Source organism: Chionomys nivalis, chromosome 12 (genome assembly GCF_950005125.1).
Source record: "Chionomys nivalis chromosome 12, mChiNiv1.1, whole genome shotgun sequence".
Classification (NCBI taxonomy): Eukaryota; Metazoa; Chordata; class Mammalia; order Rodentia; family Cricetidae; genus Chionomys; species Chionomys nivalis.
In genome coordinates this window covers 25,652,724-25,666,133 of record NC_080097.1, presented here as the reverse complement: position 1 = coordinate 25,666,133, position 13,410 = coordinate 25,652,724, and positions in this window count along the sequence as shown.

The window sequence follows — 13,410 nt, the reverse complement described above, 5'->3', positions numbered from 1 at the left end:
TTTCATAATAAACCTTCTTAGAATCCTAGTGTTGCTTCCTTAGCCTAATAAAAAATATGTACTGATCAGCACAGGGCTCAGTATGTCTTGTTATTTTATGAGTACTGCCCTGCTTGATTTATACCATGTTCGCCTTAAATAAAGTCATGTTAAATCACAAGGCATACTCTTTTTTCAACTTTAAAAAGATGGTGGCAGAAACACCTGACTTAACAGATGACAACAAGATTATCTGGTTGCCATTTACTCCCATGTAATCCTAGGTCATCAGCAAGACACCTCTTACTTCAATGTAAGCCTATCAGGGCCATACCCTTTTTCTAAGCAAGAGTTGAATCCACATTAAATACATTGGTATTATGTGTTGTAGTTTGAAAGTAAATGGCCCCATAAACTTATAAGTAGTGGAATTATTAGGAGGCGTGGCTTGTTGGAGTATGTAGGGCCTTGTTGGAGCAAGTGTGTCACTGTGGGTAATAACTTTGAGGTCTCATATTTGCTCATGTGCCCAAAGTTATAGACTACTTCCTGCTGTCTGTAGGCCAAGATGTATTAACTCTCAACTACTGCTGCAGCATCATGTCTGATTTCATTCATGGCCATTTTTACTTTTTACTCTTTTTTTTTTCTTTGTCACAGAGGCAGGTGACAGGCATAACAAAGGACAGAGAATGTAGTGGAAATTTTTAAACAAACATGATTCTATCTATGGCAGATGGGGCAAAAATCTATCTCCAGATTAAGCCATTTCAACAGAGTGGAAAAACATGAAACAATTTTTCCATACCCAGAAGTTATTTGAATATCCGTAAACTGAACCCAGTTATCACTCTATCCATAACCAGTTTGTGTGTGTCTGCAGATGAGAGGGAAAACCTAAAATCCTTTTACCTCTTTGATCTTAAATCAGGATCTTTCAGGTTTGGAGATACAAAGATACAAGTAGGCCAATACAAAGTGGCTTAAGGCAAAGAAGTTCTATAAAGATGCAAGTGTAGTTTCTGCTTTTAAAAATATAACATTCTCATATGCAATTTTAATCAATATGTGGTGCTGGGGTAAAGTGGCACAGAAATTTGGAGAGGCATCCAAAAATGAATGATTCTGCTTGAGACCCATACCATGAGAGGGAGCCCACCCCTGACAATTTTTTTTTTTTTATTATTATTTTGAGCTCTACATTTTTTGCTGCCCCCTGCCCTATGTCTCCCCACCCCTTCAGCCCTCTCCCAAGGTCCCCATGCTCCCGATTTACTCAGGAGATCTTGTCTTTTTCTCTGTAGTAGAGTTTGAAGTCAGAGATCGTAATGCCTTCAGAAGTTCTTTTATAGTACAAGATTGTTTTGACTATCTTGGGTTTTTGCTTTTCCATATGAAGTTGAGTACTATTTTTTCAAGGTCTGTGAAGAAATTTTGCTGGGATTTTGCTGGGCATTTCATTGAATCTGTAGATTGCTTTTGGTAAGATTGCCATTTTTAGTGTGTTAATTCTACCTCCCCAAAGAGCATGGGAGATCTTTTTACTTTCTGGTGTCTTCTTCAATTTCTCTCTCCAAAGATTTAAAGTTCTTCTCATACAAGTCTTCTACTTGTTTGGTTAGAGTTACTCCCAGATGTTTTATGCTATTTGTGGTTATTGTGAAGGGTGATGTTTCTCTGATTTCTTTCTCAGCCCTTTTATTATCTGAGTACAGGAGGGCTACTGATTTTTTTTGTTGTTGTTGTTAATCTTGTATCCTGATAAATTACTGAAAGTGTTTATGAGTTGTAGAAGTTCCTTGGAAGAATTTTTTGGGATCACTTATGTAAACTATTATATTATCAGGAAATAGTGAGTATTTGACTTCTTCTTTTCTGATTTGTATCCCCTTGATTTCAGTGGGATCGCTGGGGGTTTCTCTCCATTTAGTTTGATATTGGCTTGATTTGTATTGTCTTTATTATGTTTAGGATTGTTCCTTGTATTCCTGTTCTCTCTAAAAAATTTATTTCAACTTTAATTTCATAGTTTTCCTACTGTGGTGGGATTAGCCTTTACTACACATATTACAAGTTTTACAGGTACATTAAAACTCAAATAATTTTTTTAGAATTACTACATTTTAAAAGACCTATTAAGAAATACAATACTTTGGAAGATTTATTCACGTTAAAGAAGAGCAGCTTTTGGATAAATCTGGTCTAAAATGAAGAACAAAAATATATATTTATATCCATATATGTGTGTATATGTAAATATATATATATGCATGTAGACATATATATGTGTATATATACTACACATATAGAGATTTCTAAGCTATAAAGAATCCTAATGTTTTGTCCTTTACAGAAAAACATTGATGATAATCATAAGTGAGTTAAATGAGTTTCAAAAGCACAGATAGCAGGTTTGCTCTAACTTTTGGTCCAGTGTCTTATATAGATACATAAAACCATATACGTATATGAATATACATTCTAAATTCTCCATGGGAACAAAGGAAAGAGATAGAATGAGTAAAAGTTAAGGAAATAAAGAGTAAAAAATATGGTATGGGATATGGTCAACATAAAAAATATACTTACATAAAATTTATTTAAAAAATAAAAAATGAAAAGAAAACATAAAAATTTGTAATACTGATGCTTAATAACAAAAATTTTGGTTCTCTAGACATTATCTGACAAATGGATACACCTTTATTATTATACTATGAAATTGTCATTCCTCTATCTTAGAGTATAATATTCCCAAGGGGAAAAATCAAGTTGAGTATTTCAGTTTTAAAATTTAGAGAAATTATCACCAGAAATTGTCTTTGGTTTTGGAGGGAAAAAAATCAATGAAAGTACCATTTTCAATTCTGCCTTTTCTCACTTTAATTACAGTTCAAATGCTAAAAAGAAAAGGTACATCAAAAATCTAAGGCAAGTAAATTAATATAATCTTTCCCTAGTTATCAACTGTCAGATTTCCTGAAAACTTGTGATAATAGGATCCATTTTAGCTATTCATTCTAATATAGATAACAATTTAGTTAAAAAGATGTAAAAAGGGAATCAGTTGGATCAAAAAGTAATTTATATTATTAAAATAGACTTCTAAAGTGAAAAGTTCTTAGGCAGAGTTATAGATGTGAAAATTTGATTGTCATACATTCATGGTCAAAGACGACTATTGTATGTACTCAGAAAGCTTGCATTAGATTTTCAAATTTTTCAATTTCTATGAAAATTGCTAAGGATGTTAATATTACTTATGAATAAGTGATGCAAATAAATCATTAATTTCAAAATTAATGACCGAGAATAATACATTACTTTGTTGTATTACAACCAACCTTGTTGTGATTCAAATTATTTCTTTTTTTCTAATAATGTTTTTATTACTTTATTAATAATATCATTCAAAATTTCCACTTCCTTTCCTCCTCCCACTTCCCTCCTGCTCCTCCAATGCCCCTTTCCCCTTCCACTTCAGTCCTTAGAGAGGGCAAGAGACCTTGCCCTGTGGTAAGTCCAAGGCCCTCCTGCCTCCATCCAGGCTTAGGAATGTATGCATCCAAATAGAATAGGATCCCAAAATGCAAGTACATGCAGTAGCGACAAATCCCAGTGCAATTATGATTGGCTTCTCAGTCTGGCCCAAAAAGTTTGATCTGCTGCTTGTTCAGTCCCAGTCCAGCTGGATTTGGTGAGCTCTCAAGAGCTCAGACACACTGTCTCAGTGTGTGGACAATGATGGAGGAAGGTCATTGGTTAAATAATAAAGAAACTGCCTAGGTTCATTGGATAGGCCAACCCTTAGGTGGGTGGAGTAAACAAAACAGAATGTTGGGAGAAAGAAGCCGAGTAGGGAGTCGCCATGATTCTCCCTCTCCAGACAGACGCAGGTTAAGATCTTTCCTGGTAAGCCAGCTCGTGGTACTACACAGAATATTAGAAATGGGTTAGATCAATATGTAAGAGCTAGCCAATAAGAGGATAGAGCTAATGGGCCAGGCAGTGATTAAAAGAATACAGTTTCCGTGTAATTATTTGGGGGCATAAGCTAGCCATGTGGGCGGCCGGGTGCCGGGGACGCAGCCCTGCCGCTCCTATACTGCAACAGAGTGGCACCCAACGTGCTAATGAACTCCACGTAAAACCCGAGAGGGCTTAAAAAGGACACAGAGAGAATTTAAGACAGCTTTTTGCTGTTTATGGGTTGCGTGCGGCAAAGAAATTGTCCTGACTCAGCAACAGGAAAAAACTGGCTGTTTTAAAATGCCGGCTTTCTGGGCTGTGCCACCATTGCGATCTCTGTCTGGCTCCTGCGGGAGAAAGAGTCTTTGAATGGAGCATTTGGAATAAAGTGCTATGATTTGTTTGATGGTAACTAGACTCGCTGTGTGCCTAAAAGGAAGTCATTGCGTGCTGTGGCTCAGGGGCACCAAATGGGTCTGATGCAGGAGCGCTCAGCTCCGCCATGCTGAACTCTGCTGGTCTCAGGCAGGAGCTACCGTAATTACCATAATAACAGCGCAGTTAAGGTTTGAACTGAGCAGGGCACAGGCGGTACCGTATTATCTGTACGTGGTGCAACTTAAGTTTTTAAGAAGTGCTTAACATTTTAAAAAATGCTCCTGGATAGTAAAAAATTACAGATTCACAATAGAACTGATTCAGACACTGTTGGATGAATGTACGTAGGCTTGAGAGAGAGAAAAATATATATATAAAGAATAAAGTTAATGTCTTAAAAAAGGGTAAAGTCTTTAAAGAGACAGAGTACAGATAGTTAAAGATTAAAAGAAATAAAGAAAAATAAGCCACGTAAAAATGGAAAATTCACAGAGAGTCTGGATTCTTTGTATTATTGTGTTTTCTTTAAAATTTTTGACTGTGAAGGAGCTAAATACAGAGAGACATTTCATTATATGGGCTGCCAAGCTAAACCAGAATGGATATAAGGGTATTATGATTTCAGAATATGGGTCTAAGGATATGATGCTTTGGAGAGGGTCTTCTTTTGTTTTCACAGAGGATGCAACCCTGTGGATTTCTTCTATCCCAATATGGTATGATAGACCACGCCCTCCTGAAAGGTTACTGTGAACCCCTTCAAAAAATTACTTCACACAACTGCCAACCGAGATGACCCTGACACACAGGTCACACCATGAAAGATCTGAATAACAGCGCCCCCATTCAGCAGGAAGCAGTTTGGAGAGAAAACTGCGCCCATGTTCCCATATATTGTTTATAAATGTTCTTTTTTACATTTAAAGGGGGATATGATATAGATATGAATAATTTGCATTGGTGTGGATTTGAAGGTCAATTTTGTTATATGTATATGCATATTTCTAATCTTGATTAAGGTATTGTGATTGTGTAGTTCATTTAAAAATGTAATGTATAATTAAGAAATATAGATTAATGGATAATCATCAATAGTCAAGCTTGTAGTCATGTTAGTTAGATTTTCTAGATATATAGAGATATATTTCAGCTAGATAGGCATTCTTCATATCTTTCAAAGACTGCAGAATATGGCATTTAAATGTTTTAATAATTTAGGGCTTTTCATGACAATGAGACACGTCTGCTTCTGGCAGCACCAGCTACTTCAAGAGGAAGATGGGCACCGAAGAGGCTCCTTAAGGAGTTTGATAGCCATTTGGGCAAGAAACTGTTCTTGCCTGGACTGTTGCACAAACTGGACACAGAGAACCCGCAGAAAGAGGACTGCTGAACTTGCATAAAGGTCAGATGGTCTTTCGGGGTTCCTGACTCATGAAAGAGTCTGCGAGACATTCTGCAAGACACAGCAGAAAGTGACTGAACTGTCTTTGGAATTTCCTGCTTGATGAAAATGTCTGCTGGATACTATGGGCCTGAAGGCTGAAGATGGATGCCCCAACGGTACAAAAGAACTTTGGGTGACTGTACAGGCAGCAAGATGTCTCTGTCATTTCTAGAGTTTGAAGTATCTTACTTCTTGTTTGCTTAGGTAATATTATATCCTTCTGGAGTCTTTGATGGAGTTGAAGAATGGTTAGTTATAGTTTTCCTTACTTATGATAAAAGATAAAATAGATATAAATATTGTAACTGTAATTCTTGCTTGATAACTGTTTTGCTATATGTAATCTTACTATGTTAAAATGAAAGCCTTTCTTTTTTGTTTAAACAGAAAAAGGGGAAATGATGGAGGAAGGTCATTGGTTAAATAATAAAGAAACTGCCTAGGTTCATTGGATAGGCCAACCCTTAGGTGGGTGGAGTAAACAAAACAGAATGTTGGGAGAAAGAAGCCGAGTAGGGAGTCGCCATGATTCTCCCTCTCCAGACAGACGCAGGTTAAGATCTTTCCTGGTAAGCCAGCTCGTGGTACTACACAGAATATTAGAAATGGGTTAGATCAATATGTAAGAGCTAGCCAATAAGAGGATAGAGCTAATGGGCCAGGCAGTGATTAAAAGAATACAGTTTCCGTGTAATTATTTCGGGGCATAAGCTAGCCATGCGGGCGGCCGGGTGCCGGGGACACAGCCCCGCCGCTCCCACTGCAACAGGACAAACCCCTCGTGGTCCTGACTTCCTTTCTCATCTTCTCCCTCCTTCAGCTCTTCAACTGGACCTTGGGAGCTCAGTTCAGTACTCCAATGTGGGTCTCTGTCTCTATTTCCATCTGTCGCTAGACGAAGATTCTGTGGTGATATTCAAAATAGTCATCAGTCTAACTATGGGACAAGGCCAGTTCAGGCAAACTCTTCTCCACTGCCCAGGGTCCTAGATGGGGACCTCGCCATGGAGACCTGGGAATCCATCTAAAGCCAAGCCTATTGCCAAATATAAAATGACTCCCTTAATTAAGGTAACTTTTTCCTTGCCCTTATTCTGTCCTTCCTCCATATCAACCATCCCACTCCCCCAAGCTCTCCTCAATCCATGCCATTTCCCTTCTCTCTCCCTCTTCCTTTCTCCCCGCCCCACCCCCATCCCCAACTCCCAACTATTGCCTGGAGATCTTGTCTGCTTCCAGTTTCCAGGAGGATCTATATATGTTTTTTGGGGGGTTCACCTTGTTTTATGGCTTCTTTGGGCTTGTGAACTATAGGCTTAATGTCCTTTGTTTATGGCTAGAGTCCACTAATGAGTGAGGTATATTCAACTTTTTCTGTCTGGGTTTTCTCAGGATAGTGTTTTCTATTTCCATCCATTTGCATGCAAAATTCAAAATGTCATTATTTTTTACTGCTGAGTAGTACTCTAATGTGTATATTTTCCACACTTTCTTTATCCATTCTTCCATTGAGTAGCATCTAGGTTGTTTCCAGGATCTGGTTATTACAAATAATGCTGCTATGAACATAGTTGAACAAATGCTTTTGTAGTATGATAGGGCATCTCTTGGGTATATTCCCAAGAGTGGTATTGCTGGATCCTGAGGTAGATTGATTCCCAGTTTCCTGAGAAACTGCCACACTGATTTCCAAAGTGGTTGCTCAAGTTTGCGTTGCCCCTAGTTATGGATCAGTGTTCCCTTTACTCCATATCCTCTCCAGCAGAGGCTATCATTGTTGTTATTACAACCAACCTTGTTGTGATTCAATTTATTTCATGTAGTTAGAGTTTTTATTTCTTTTAATGTTAATTTATTAATGAATATTATTGTATAATTTATCCTAATGTAAAATTTATTCCATTATTTATTTTTCTTTTATATTATATTTAATATTACATTAATAATTTTATTACTACATTAGTAAATGCTTATTTATTTATTTAAACTTACACAATCCATTGTTTGTATTCTCTTCCTCATTTTAATTTCTTGTTTCTGTCTGGAAATACTGAGTATTTCTTCATACTTTGTTTTCAGAATAGTATTGGTTGAATGACTCATGCTCCACCTAGTGTGTTTGCATTTTTTTTGTTGTTGTTAAGAAATTTCTTCCCAGTTGTCTTGATCTCTTCTAGGACCCGAAAGACTAAATGTCAGAGTGCATTTTTAGTATACATCCATTATTTTGTCAAAATAAACTTCCTGTTTGAAAGGTTCCAATAGAGAATCAGGATCATTCTATCATTTTGTTCTCCAACCAAAGTGTGATTAACTTCAAATTTTTCAATTAATTATCATAAAGTTTTACAGACAGATACCGGATCCCCTTTATTATACTTTCTATTTTAAGTTCTATTTGTAAGTACTTTACTGAGATTCTGATATTACTTGCTTCTCACTTGGAAATAGAGATGATAACAGTGGCTATTGTGAAACTTTATTTAATTTCTACACAGTTTGTGTCACTAAATTGGACTTTCCTAATGTAGACTGACATTTCAGGTAATTGCTTTTATATTTTTCCTTTAGTTAAGACATTTCAATATTATTATATTATTGTCAAATAATTATCATTTGAAAGAAGAATCATTCATCATATAGACTTTTAAATTGTAATTAACACTGTTTTTGAAGTATTGTTTTCAATTTGGTAGTCACAATGCTGAAACATTTGTCTAACATCAAAAAAGCACTCAATGTCATTTAAATAAACAGTTAAAATTTTCAATAAAATTTAAGTAAATATTATAAGTATGCAATTTTTATGAAAGCTACTACTATGCTAAAGAAAGCTGATTATGGTTTCCTGATAAATTTGAATTTGTATAAACAACATATAATAAACCTATATTTATCATGTGTGTTTATGAAAAAATATATGCAATCAAAAGAAGTTGATAAACACTAGTTAATGAATTTGAAGTAAACAGGGATAATTATAGGGCATTATTTAAAGAGACAAGAGAAGGGGAAATATTTTAGTTACAATAATAGTTGGGACTGAACAAGCATGTGATCAAATCAGACTCTCTGAATGTGGTTGACAATGAGGGCTGACTGAGAAGCCAATGATAATGGCACTGGGTTTTGATTCTACTGCATGTACTGGCTTTTTGGGAGCCTAGTCTGTTTGGATGCTCACCTTCCTAGACCTGGATGGAGCAGGGAGGGCCTTGGACTTCCCACAGGGCAGGGCACCCTGACTTCTCTCAGGATTGGAGAGGGAGGGAGAGGGAAGTGTGGGGAGTGGGAGGGAAATGGGAGGAGGTGGAAATTATTTAATAAATAAAAAAACACAAAAAGCAAAATAAATATCATAATTAAAAAAAATTTAAAAAGCAATGAAGTACAAATCCACAAATATATATAAATGATTTGGTCAGATGAAAATAAAATTTCAAAATGTATTTGAGAATATATTAACTTCTACCTCAAACGTTCAAAATGACTTGAAAAAATATAATCAATGTCTACACTTTAGAAAGAACTAAGTAAAAATTACAAGACAAAATGTCCCTTGTCAGAGTTTTTGTGGATGTAAGTTAACAGAAAAAGCTGGAAATCCTGAAGCCACATAATAGAGTGGTGAGATGGAACACAAGATGTAAGAATGAGGAATAGTAAGTTTGGCAAATAGAGAAAGGTGCTTGTGACCAATCCTGAGGATCTGATTTCAGTTCTCAGCATACACACGGTGGAAGGAAGTACAGACTGGAAGTTCTTTTCTAACCTCCAGATTCACATCTTGGCATTTGTGTCCCTGACACTATAAACTTGGGGTGCACCCACCCACTGTGACAGTCGAACTGATCTATTGGGAGCCCACCAAAGCCAGCTGGACTGGGACTGAATAAGCATGGGATGAAACCGGACTCTCTGAACAGGGCGGACAATGAAGGCTGATGAGAAGCCAAGGACAATGGCACTAGGTTTCGATCCTAATACATAAACTGGCTTTGTGGGAGCCTAGCCTGTTTGAATGCTCACCTTCCTGGACCTAGATAGAAGTGGGAGGACCTTGAACTTCCTGCAGGGCAGGGAATTTGGACTGCTCTTCAGTACCTAGAGGGAGGGGGAATGGAGTGGGGGGAGGGGGGAGAAGAGTGGGGAGAGGGGGGAGGGGTGAGGGGGCAATGTGTGGGAGGAGGGGGAGTGAAATGGGAAACGGAGGCGGAAATTTTAATTAAAAAAGAATAAAAAAAAGAAATATAATGAAACATGAAAAGAAAAAATAATATTTTTTCATAAAAATTTAGAGATAGAAGACTGTACTGTGGAACAATCTTTTGTGCACTATGAATCCGCATTACTCTTATTAGCTAATGAAAGCTAATTGGCCAGGCAAAAAGTACAGGTGGGGTGGTTTAAAGGTGGATATAGGGAGAAAGAAGGGCAGAGTCAGAGAGTCAAGAGGAACTGTGGACAGCCAAGATGAATGTGGCATGCTAATATAGATACTGCCACGTGACAGAGTGTAAATAAGAATATGGTTAATTTCAAATGTAGGAGTTAATTAGTAATGAGCCTGAGCTATGGAATTTGCATTTACAATTAACATAAGCCTCTTGTGTGGTAACTTGCAAGTGGCTATCAGGACAGGAAAACTCTATCTGTATATGGCACTCATCATTGGACAAAGATCCATAAAAGACCTGAGAAAACTTGAAAAAGGTTCTAAATGCTCTATGGAGCCACACTGGGTTTCCTAGGCTCTCATGCTGGCCACTGGGCAGAGACACACCTCTGAACAACTATCTACAAAATAGAGTTGATGGCCAAATATGCTAAGCCTGACATATTGGCTAAGCGTTTCCAATTAATATAAGTATCTGTGTGGCGATTCAGAACCAGTTCTGAAGCTGAGAAAACTAATCCACCTACAAGAATGAATTCAGGCAATGAAAATATAAGAGAGAACTGTTCTATGTGAGACACAGTTGTATTTTTATATATACTGTATTTTTTATCTCTTCCATAGTCTATGTTTTAAGTATAAGACCTCATGACTTCCAAGAGTATTTTTCCTTCACAGTAATGACACCCTGAGAGTGGCATAATTAAATTGCATGCAAATTCTAAAATCCCAATATGGGTTTTAATTACTAGAAATACCCTAAAATAATAATTTTCTGAGATATAAAACTCATTGATCTAACCTTATTTTACCATAAAATTTCTTTGTGTTTCGAGAATAAGCTTTGCCTTACAGTTTCAAAGAATTTTTTTTCAAATAGCCATAGGATATACTATTCTTTTGCATTTTTCGTTATACTAATAATCTAGCCAAGAGAGAAACCTGACAGCTTTTTCTCTGGCTTTAGTTATGAGAGGATTAACCAGGAGAGAGAGAGAGAGCATGACATAAATTTATTTGGTTTATTTAACTGTGGACACTGGCATTACTGATACTTTTAAATCAACCCCATAGGCCGTAATTTTAGTTAATCCTGAAGTCTTTGGACTACTGTTTTAGGACATCTAAGTAGAATAAACCATGGCCTGGAAGCACAATAAGATTGTATGATGTGAACCCACCTTCTATATATTTGGTTTCCATATTTAAATTACTGCAATTGCTAATCACATCCAGTATTAAACCAAATAGGCTAATTATATAGCATATTAAATTAGTCCAATGTCCACCCCAATGTGTCTTCTTTTTATCATACTCACTCATTAATACATATATACAAAGAAATAAGTTATATTTCATTGGTGTTGCGGGAGGTCCTTCCGCTCCTCCAGCCAATAGCCGCTGAGATACCAACCCATTGGGGCGTGGTCTCTCTCCCTTTAAAAGAGCTGCTACTTCCCTCCTCGCTCTCTCTTACTTCCTGCCTCTTCCTCCTTCAGCAAATCCTACCAGACTGCTCCACCAGAACGGCTTGGTCTCTCAGCGGCTATTGTCTGGAGGAGAGGAAGGACCTCCTGCAACACATTACAGTCATTTTTATTTCTCTTTTCAGGAAAAAAGAATAGAAATATAAAACTGGAGGAAAGCTTCAAATTGTGTTTGACAAGAGAAAGAGACAGGATAAGAGAGATTTGTCAGGCAAAAGATAAATACATTTATATTTTATATAATTTATTTATATTTATCAATATTAGTATAATGCAATAATTTTGGCAGAATTAATATTTGTGTGTGAAGTTGGTTATAACATATACTATACAAATATTCTGAGTAATTTGTAAGGGTGTTTGTGTTGTCTAACGTTAAATTAATCAATTACATTTTCTTCCTTGATTTTTCTCCCTAATGTGGATATGTCTTCTCCAATAGGTGAATAACTGGTTAGTAAAAACTAATTTTCCATAAGGTAAGATAAAATCTTTGCGTCTTTTGCATAGCTTACCCATTTTCCCAGGTCTTCAAACTGAACTATATAACTGTATCTTTCAGGTCTTCAGCTTACAGACTATAGAGCTTAAGACCTATGGTACTTCATAATTACATTAACCAATTCCTCCTCATAAGTCTACAACTTCCTTTATCTGTCAATATCTATTCGTGCTCTCTGAGAGACTCTTATGATCATTATATGTGTAATATCATATATGATTATGCTTCATTAAAAAGAAAGTAAAATATATGATGAAATATTCAAACTAATGAGCTATGTAATACAGTATATAGTACACACATTAAGAATATATGTTTTACTTTCATATTGAATATTATTCTTTTTTTCTTATTTTGGCTTTTTGAGACTGGGTTTCTCTGTGTAACAGTCCTAGATGTCCTATTTAGCTATTTTAGACCGGGCTGACTTTAAACTCTCATAGATCTGCCTGTCCCTCCCAAGAGCTAGTAATAAGAGCATGTGCTAACACCACCAGGCCCTATTATTATTCTTATTTACTCCTTATAAAATCTTAAAGCTATTTTTGAAGCAGATGGTGGTGCAGCACATATTTCATCCCAGCACTTAGGAGGCAGAGGCAGGTGTATTTCTCTGAGTTTGAGGCCAGCCTGGTTTACATAAGCTAGTTCCAGGACAGGTCCAAAGCTACACGGAGAAACCCTTTCTTGAACTGCACCGCCCCCCCCCAAAAGTGATATTTCTGAAAATTAAAGAAAAATTATGTAAACTTTTTTACAAAAAATACTCTGAAAATTCCATCTAAAAGTGTATCAATAATTAAGGGTAATAAATTGATATATCTCTATTACTTCTAAATAAATTTTACAGAAAAAATATTAAAAGAAAGCAGAATTGGTGCAATGAACTATAAGACTTTTTTAGAAGAACAGAATAAGTTTACTTTTTAAATTTACATTTTTTTTGTTTTTTGTTTTTGTTTTTGTTTTTTGAGACAGGGTTTCTCTGTAGCTTTGGAGCCTGTCCTGGAACTAGCTCTTGTAGACCAGGCTGGCCTCGAACTCCCAGAGATCCACCTGCCTCTGCCTCCCGAGTGCTGGGATTAAAGGCGTGCGCCACCACCGCCCAGCTTACATGTTATTTTTTAAAAACATGAAGATGAGATGACAACGATATTTCTATTTTATTCCTTTTATTATTCTGCTGAATTAGCTTCAAATCAGGCTAATAATTGTACTCTAATGTTAGAGGTTTATAAAATGTTAAATGCCA